Source organism: Bombus huntii, chromosome 10 (genome assembly GCF_024542735.1).
Source record: "Bombus huntii isolate Logan2020A chromosome 10, iyBomHunt1.1, whole genome shotgun sequence".
Lineage (NCBI taxonomy): Eukaryota > Metazoa > Arthropoda > Insecta > Hymenoptera > Apidae > Bombus > Bombus huntii.
Window position 1 is genome coordinate 1,932,142 of NC_066247.1, and position 9,625 is coordinate 1,941,766.

Sequence of the window (9,625 nt, forward strand, 5' to 3'; positions counted from 1 at the left end):
CGCGTTACAAATTTTCCAACTACCAGCCGTGTAACTGAACAGATTATGTTCACGTCTACAGCGTTTTTAGTGATAATTCAATGGAAACCATTCAAATGGTAATCACAAATTCTCCCGAATTTTAGTTTGCTCGTTTAGTTCGACGAAGATAAATCGTAAAAAGAAGTTGCAACGTTGAAAGCAGATGTTCCAAATTCCCATAGTTATAGTCTATACCATAGTCACGGCTGATGTTGTTCATCAATATTTATGATCCAGAAGAAATAGCTCAAGGGGCTATGCACGCCTGGATGTCTAGAAATACAAGGTAAATTTAACAATATTTTTCGCCTACAAGTATTTTATAAAGGATCAAGATTTTTATAGGGAATCTTAAGCAGCATCTCAATCCTATGTTCATATTTTTTTTATTATATAAGATTACGAAATGGTGGAATGGCACAGAATTATCCGACTCCGTATCTAGCAGAATCATGTTCGCTTGCACTCAGCGGCAAATGTGAGTGGAACGTAGAAAATAAAAAATTGTTGTGCGTACTTAAACAAAAATAGATTATCTACAATATGACGATCCTATAAAGATCTTGATCCTTTATCAAATACTTGTAGACGAAAAAAATTGCTAGATTTATCCTACTTTTTACATGCATACCCATACATACATATACTCAATAATTAAGTTGTAAGAAATATCGATACTAAACGTTGAAAATAAAGTTTCAATCAAAACGCTGAAAAGAAATTGGGAAATATGTAAAAATTCTTCTTCTCTACGTTTCTAGATCCAGCGTGTTGCGTTCCCAGTGCGGTATTTCATAAACGACAGAAATACCGCGTTTGAAAGTTTTTCTGATCGTTATTCATTACTAACCGGCTGCGGCCATGGCCGACCGATGGAGAAAATTTAAACGTTGGTCAAAACGAACCGCTGCAATCGTATCCACCGGCATTCGTCGCGTTGGAGACATACTCGTACAGACCACGAATTTTTGGTCACGCTGGTGGCAAGGGAGAATGGGATCGAACAGACCGTGGCGCGAATCCAAACGACAGAGCCCGATAACAATGTGAAAAAGCGGTGGCGAACCGCGTCGGTTCGTCAAACTCAGAGGAAACGACCACGGCGTTCCGCGAAATCGTTCGAATTATCGGCGTTTGTAATAAACGCGTGTATGTGAAAAACTATGCCGACATGTCGCTCGTTGATTTCGAATGAAAGGCCAAAGTGTCGAGCGGACGGACGGACACACGGCCATAACAAGCGATAGTGTTACTTATGAAAAAAAAGTCTGACCAATTATTTCCCTCGATGAAATTCCTACATTCTCTCTCATCTATCTCCTTTCTCATTCCACAGCGAAGATGATGGAAGAACGCGGTCGGAAAGCTTCGAGCGAACCAACCTCGTTTCTCCTCTTCATTGTGTGTCACCGTTACCGCATGCATTATTGGCTTTTTATCCTCGTGCACAGAGCACATTCATCCACGTTGAAGCACCGCAGTCGTAGCGAGAGATTGAACCGGCAGATCAAATATTATGACAGGCAAATGCATGGAAATTTTGTCGGAAGTGTTTCTGCGCTTTGGATATACTCATCGTTCCCACGATTCTCTATCGCGCCGCTTCTTTCTCAAACGATTCAACGAGCCCATCCAATTAACTCTACGGGGAGTTAGCATTCCAGTTGAAAAAGATTTTCGTTTTAATTATCGGTCTGCTTTCGTGCAGCGATTTAAATCGGTATACACATTCCGGCAAGCAATCGCCCTAAAGCGGTGCTCGATGGAATGCGAAATTTGTTGACCTAATGATTTAATGAAGACTCGAAATGCCAACAGCGATACTTACGGAGAACAACGAATGTTCAATGAACGTTCACATTTGGCCGTAGGTCGTCGTTGTCCGAGTCGTGTATAATCGGAATTGTAACTGATGAAACCGATCTTGGATGTGCTACATGTCGTGTAAACGTTTTCGTTTCGTCCCATCATATGTCAATTTAATATTCTACGGTCAATTTATTGATAGCACGATATTATATTCATACAAATATGTAAATGTCGTGTTGAAACTGAAACGTAATTTTCGATACTCGATGCATTAAAACGGGATATTGGCAAAACTATGCAAATATATGTACAGCGATTGTCGAACAAGAAGTATTTGGATTATCGTTAGGGTTAAATATACAGGACGTTTAAGGCTCTTAAGATAAGAGTGGAAAGAAATTGATAAGAATCAGGCTCGTTTTGAAATTAAAAAGAGAAAAGACACGTGTATAATAATATATGTATGTACTGTTAATAATATACTGTTTGGTAACACGTTATAACACACTATAATATAGAAAATTCATAATGAAGCCGAAATCAATCGTCGAAACGAAATGTCTAAAACGTCAAAATGTTACAGTAGCGATATTACCAATCATCCTTTTGCCTGTGTATAGCGACGAATGTCAGACCTAAGACCCCATCAGCTAGTTTCTGATCATCCAAACCTCCAATCACGGTTTTAGAGAGAAAAAGAAATTTGAGGGTGGGGACAGGTCGAGGGAACAGGAAAAATTGTGTCGCGCGCGGCGTTTGCAAGAAAATCGCGAAGATATCGAGGGCGCCGTTTATCAGTAGAAGCTATGACGTCGTGTGGCTTCCTCAATGAAGAAAAGTCGAGTCGCAGCTCTCCATAAAATACGACAATACCTCCAGAAGCATTAACGTGATCTGTGTAAGCCACGTGAGGCTGGCTGTGGATGCGGCTCCTGAGCATGTACCATCGGGACATAAATAATGCAGAACACTCCTAGAGCCGCCAGTTCACGTAGAACCAATACGTTCCTCCTACAGAACTGTAAACTAGATAGGTTAAAATCTAGTCGATGGAATACAGCGCCGAGGGCGGCCCGTGAGCCCGGCTTTTCCGAACGAATATAAACCAGGTGTTTCACTTGGCCAACTTGCATTATCTAAATACTGTAAATTATTCAAACTTTATGCACTCAATGGAAAATATAATTAACAACGAGTGAGAGAATATCGATAGGACTAAAATAATAGTGAAATTAATGTTGCAATTAGCAACTTTCCTTCGATTACCGTGGAATACAAAAGGCGAGTAAGTCTTTTTTGAATTTATTGGATCAAGTTACTTTTTGCATTTTGTATAATATATGACGTGGCTGTAACGTGCGTGCACTTGTTTGTCAAAAATCGATATCGGCAAAGTAATCGAGTGAAAATGTGCTATAGATTTATGGAAAATATGTATCTACATGGATACCCAGTATATTTTAGTATTGTTTAGTCAAATAGTTAAATTCTTATGACATTTTGGTTCAGTTGAAAGTATAAAAAGAACAAGGTTCTTTACGAGCCGTTACAATTATCAATTCACACGTAGCTAATACTAAAAAATATTTAAAGATTCATCGTTTTATTTTGTAGGCCAAAACGCTCTCAATTATGAAATTTCTATAATCCATTTGAAATTGTTAAATGTTATACAATATGTATAACGTTACTTGATAGATAAAAGATGATTTATGTTAGAAATAAAACGATGGTTACGCAAAAATTTCACAAAGTATACAGTAAGTAATTATTCTGTTTCATATTAATTAAACAGTTAGACATTAACGTAAATGCATTTCTTACGTAGAAAAGAAAAGCAGATGATTAATCGTGACAGAAAGAATAATTTATCAATCTCTGTTGATAATAATTTATCATCATCGAATTTTATTAGTGTCTCTGGAATTTTGAATAAGATAAAGTTTGTCCTTCAAGGTATAAATAATAAATTATTTCCATAAACTTGTTAACGCATTTGGATGTTTATTACAGGCTCGCGTAATTTATAATACATGTTTTTTGATAATCGAGGACTGTTCGCTTCATCTGTTTCTTTTAAGACGCTTTACCTACTCTATGTTGTTTCACGTTAGGAGTTGTGACTTAGTTCGTATAAGAAGTTTCCCTTAACTTTCTTTTTGAAATAACGTTCGCAAAATTAATCCTCTTTGGGAGTACCGTGCTGCTCTCGAATTTCAAATTCGATAAAAAAAAAAAAAAAGAAGAGAAAACAATGAAAGCTCCTCACTCTACGGGAAACTAATCTCAAACTTCGCGTAAATATATAAAAATTCACTAATGAGAAATTTGGAATTTTTTAAAGCATTAACAATATCTAAATTAGTCTCAATCGATTCCAACTGTAGCACACGAATTTTTCTAAGTTTACGAGTTTAATACTTATTTTCAAATTACTTTATTTTCAAAATTTCCCTAGCAAAATGAGAAGAAATATCTCAGAAAGATTTTACAACAATGTTTTCTAATTAATTTCACCTTAATACCTTTTGTAGGACGTCGATTGAGCTCTTGATTAATTTATATAATAGCCTGGCAATTATCAACATAGTCTTATAGCTTACCACTCAAGGGTGTCACCTTAAACATATTTCAGAGAAAGCAACACGAGTCAGCGATAGGATTATGTAATTAGTAATTAACAACAAGTTAGGCTGGTTTCACTCATACAAGCTCTACGTCATATATAGCAAGATGCGATTATTGAGAGTTTCCGACAACTTGTTAAATAATACACTGCACTTGTGTAAACTTGTATGAAATGTAAAAAATATATATATAATTGTATAAAATATTCTCAAGTATGTTATATTTAGTTCTGATCGCTATTTTTATTCTAAATGCTTTAAAATTCTTCAGATGACATACATACTAAGACACGTATATATAAATAATTTTGACAATTTTGTTACAACACAGATGCATGCGTAGGAATTTCCATGGAAATAATATTTTTAACATGTTGGTATCGTAAACTTACTTGCCTTTAACTTACAGTACAAACCAAGTATGGGTAATCTAATTATTATCCCTACCTCAACTGAATGAGATAAATCCACGTTGATTTGGTAATCGGAGTGTTGCTTGGCGGTCGCTATGTAATTGACAAGACCTTGTTGGTTCTCACTGTATCAAGATAGGTATGTCTAGTTACATTCTAATTACATTAAATTGTAAGTAGATTTAACCGACCTAGGGAACATAAACTGTTGTCTTCCCGTCTGTCTGGAAATTAGAAAATTATTCGTCTTATAAAATATTATGCAACCAGTGGATTGAAGTTAAAGTTACGAATTTTATCTTCGCCAATTCCGTATTTATTCTCAATTTCTGCTATCGATAAATAGTCTTATGGGCCAACGCGTTCAACATCTCAAACATATTCATTCCACCAACGTGATCCTTGCCTTGCCTCTTATTGCGATTGTCTTTCTTTACCTTTCTTCTAGATCTCTTTTTGTAGCTTCTAATTCTATTCTCGCAGTTGATTTATTGAATTTATTGAATTTACCGAATAAACAGCATTATTGAAGATTTACAAATTTGAACAAAATGAAGTTATTGATTCTCGATCGTACGTAATCATTGACCTATGAACCTAGTACATACTACACAAGATACATACTTATCGTTTATAAAAGTATAAGGACGTTGCATATTTAGCTTTGTAGAAGAGGTAATGTGGTTCTTACACAGTAATGTTTGGACAGAGATCACTACAATTTCTTAATACAAAAAAAAGACAAAAAGAATTGCAACAATAAATCTGATACAAAAAAAATAAATTGTCACAAAATGATTGATGAGTCGTTATTTTTAAAAGACGTAATAAAGAATTCTTATAAATATTAAAAACATACAAAAGTATCACATATCAACAAGAATTTGTAATATTTTATCACAACGAAAGGGAAAGAAGAAAGAAAGAAGCGAGGTGTACATTCAATGAAACTGAAATCCATTCGCCTGATATACGTTTGATTCATCAATTTCAATCATTTTGACATTTCGAAGTTAATAAAACCGAGATATATACCTGGTTTGTATTATTCATGTTGTAATTCGTAGGTGTTGCGAATGAGAATGAAGATGTAAGCGAATGCTGAAAAGCACTGTAGAGTAACGGATGTGTGGCGATGGTGTGAAAGAAAAAATGCATGCTACGTAGGAGCAGAGTGTACGTGAAACGGATGATGTGTATGACGATAAGCAAAGAGCGTGTGAAACATTTTGCAGAGATTCGGTGTGGAAGGAAAAGCAAATATATTATCAGAGTGCAGAGCACCGGAATGGCGTTGACAATGCAAAGTATGTTTCAGATGTGTTTATAAGTGTATGTTGTAGACACTTGTAAAATAACTATGATTTATGTGATATGACTACAATTTATATTATTTAAATTCACAGAGTATTTTGGAATATTTTAATAAATAATTCGTTCTACACATATGAAGATTTATTCCAAATATGTTTGAAAGTTATGCTCGAAACTCGCAATTGAAATACCAAAAATCTGGCAAAACGAACAATATCAAAATTATACTGTATCATTCGTATATTATATGATACAATGAATAACGCTGGAATGTAAAATTGCACAGTTTTATACTTTTATAATCGCGTCGACTGAAATATACACATCGTTCCTCTCAAACGGTACTCTTTCTACGCATTTCCACGATTCAAAGGTAATTCTTTTCACAAGTCCTTACAACAGATTATTCTATCTCCGCGCGTTATTTGCCTCGATCCTCGGGGAGGAATTAGCGGAGTAAACGCAAAACTCGAAATCGAAAGGGAACTTCTTAGGAGCCTGAATGCTCGTTATCGGCATCTTCGGTTCGTAACTCCGTTTTAAGCCAATAAACAACGCCAATGCGGGTAGCAACGATCGTCTGGATGCATCGGACGCTAAACTTCTCGGTTCTAGATCTGGTTGAACTCGTGCTCGAGCAATCAAGGGACGCCAAGTATTCCGAACAAAGTTCAAGATAGAAACGTTTTGCTGGATATCACGCGTACTTGCACATTTATCGTAGCGTACACGCAGTCGTCTCGCATAGCTGACATTAATCTGCGAAGTATCTCCGCAAGGTAGACATTTAGGTGTGTGCCAGAATCGCTTTGGAAGGCAAAGGTGGAGTCACGCAACCCCTTGGGCATTCGATCGCCGGTTTAAGTCGATAAGTGCAATTCGATTTACCCCATTGCTACCGACGTAATGCATACTTTATACTGGGTTTCTCTTCCTTTCAATTTCCTTCCACTTCAAGTCGAAGACCACAGCGACAACGAACTATCGTCCCAATGTAATGGAATCACCATCTTTTCTCCTCGACTTCATCTTCGTCCCCGTAGAAATCAATTATCGCCACTAGAACCAATTCCAAGATATTCTGCTTGTCGCTTTTGTTTGCCTTCTACTTTTTCAATCATTGCTTTTAAACAGTAATGTATAATATTTACGTGGAGGTATATATTATTGATCCTTTCAGTGTAAACTAAAATGATGCTGTGTTGCAATAACATATGTTGCGATATTTAAAAGAAATTCGTCTGAATATATCTAATTATTTACCCGTTGATTGATATACATCTTCCATATTGTGGATTTCAAAATATCAAATCTTAGCAATTTACAAATTTAGACGTGCTCCAGAGTGAAAGAGTGAAATATTTTGCGAAAGGAACTTGTGTGACGTACAATCTAAACTACACCGAAAACTTTTGCTAGCGAAAACATATTTTTAAATTTCAACTACTCGAGAGTACAGACTTCAACCTGTTTTAATTACATTTAACTTGTAGTATCGTAACTTAATTTGCGGTTTTATTTTTATTGTATATAGAATATGGAATAGTTCTACTTGTATGTAGATAGCTTCAAGTTCACGAAGACTGAAGTTTTATTGTGTCATATGCAGCGTACAGGGTAAAAAAGCGTGATCGTGCGGATGCATGCGACAGTTCAAATTCAGCTATTCAAGCGTTTTTTATCAAAGCTTTCCTTGTATTTCGTGTGGAAATGATTTTCCATGAAAATAGCATGAAAACAGGAAAATTGCGAAATTTTTGTTCTGAAAACAAGATATGAATACACGTTTCTAACTATAAAACACATATTAGCTCTTTTATTCCTCGTGTAGTTATAAACATAGAAAGACACCGTGCAATTGAATTTTTTCTCAGAAATGCGAGTTTGTGACAGGCTTATTTCGATAATTTGATAACTAAATTGAAAAAATATTAAATTATATGAATTACAAATGTATTAAAGAGCTAAAACTTGTGCTATTTAGAAATGAGGAGAATTTTATTTAAATTAAGAATATTCTTATTTTATTTCTACATTTCTGTGAAGATTTATAATTCTTCATATTTCTAAAATTTGCAAACAGTATTCGATAATCCTCAGATGAAACAAATTAATTTATTGACGGTTCGTACCATAGGCATTTAATTTTTAATTAATTATCAAGGAAGCCCCATACGGTTGTCATTAAAACATGGCTATAGCGCGCTCATCTTAATTTTCTGTACAATGGAGCACCACGCACCCTAATTACAACCAACTTGTACGAAATTCAGGGCCGTTTCCTTTTTTTGGTACTCAACGTGGGCACTCACCTATCTGCATACTACCACGTTCTCGCTCTCCGCTACTTTTCTAGGGGGCTAGTTTAAAATTAGGCTAATCAATCATCTCAGTCCGCTTTCCACCTCCAAATTCATTAAAGCCAGCTCCTGGTTTGGCTATTCAAAGAATATTAAATTAGAAGTCGAAAATTATTATTGTTTCTTATTGTTACTTATTTTTATTCTTTATCGTCAACTGATTATTAGCAATTAAACCGTACAGAAAGGTTAATCAGATGCATAAATAAAAGATAACAAGCTTACACTGATAAAGCGATTTCAAGTTACTGAAATAAAGATATTCAAATAACTTGTCTAATCTGAACGGGTCTTTGACTAAAGTTTGTAAATGTTTCCCGTGGTTCAAAGGATGACAAAATTGAAGTTCCTGCACTGCAAATGCTTGTAAGCTGCTCTAGATGTCAGCATATCCTATACTATGAAAGCATAGAGGGTACTTTTTTAGATCGTACATTGGATCAAAAGATAAACGTAAGTTTCTTCGTTGTAGACTATGGCCTTGGATAGAAGTTCCGTAAAGACTGTGCTCTTACGGTAATTATAGAAGGAAGAATAAGGAAGAGCTTTAAAGGAAAAACATCTTGTTCAGCGGAAGTAATGGTTCAACGAACAGATTAAATTTGATATAGACATAAATTAAATTTGATAAAATGAAAGCCTCGTTAGTTGGAAAAATTATGTGTGTTTGCGCCCTGGGCTTAATTTAAATGTTAATGAAGTTAAATTAAACGCTCATTTAAATGTTATTGTTCCCCTTAAATTACACTTTATACATCGCACTCATAAATCAAGTGCCAATAAACTAATGTTATATGTTTCAGTTCCAATTATTTTATCAATGATTTATTATAATCATTTACTAATCAATTATTGTACGAAATTTTAGTTTTGGAAAATTGAATTTCGCAGGATCTCGAACCCATTTAAAAGAAATTACACAATGTCGGCGTTATAACGACTCATTAAGCTTCCTCGATTAATAAATCGTCAATTTCTCTGAATTCTACGGAACTTCGATATTGTTCGAAATAGTAAATTTATTTAAATCACCTAAGCGTATCTACAAAACATGGAAAAACAATATCCATGGCTCAGCGCA

General features: G+C 35.1%; 1 protein-coding gene across 2 annotated transcripts in view; it reads left to right on the forward strand.

Moving 5' to 3' along the window:
* The window catches only part of LOC126870727 (suppressor of lurcher protein 1), a 527,940-nt gene that overhangs the window by 358,379 nt on the left and 159,936 nt on the right, over positions 1-9,625 (forward strand). The gene's annotated exons all lie outside the window — the stretch shown is intronic.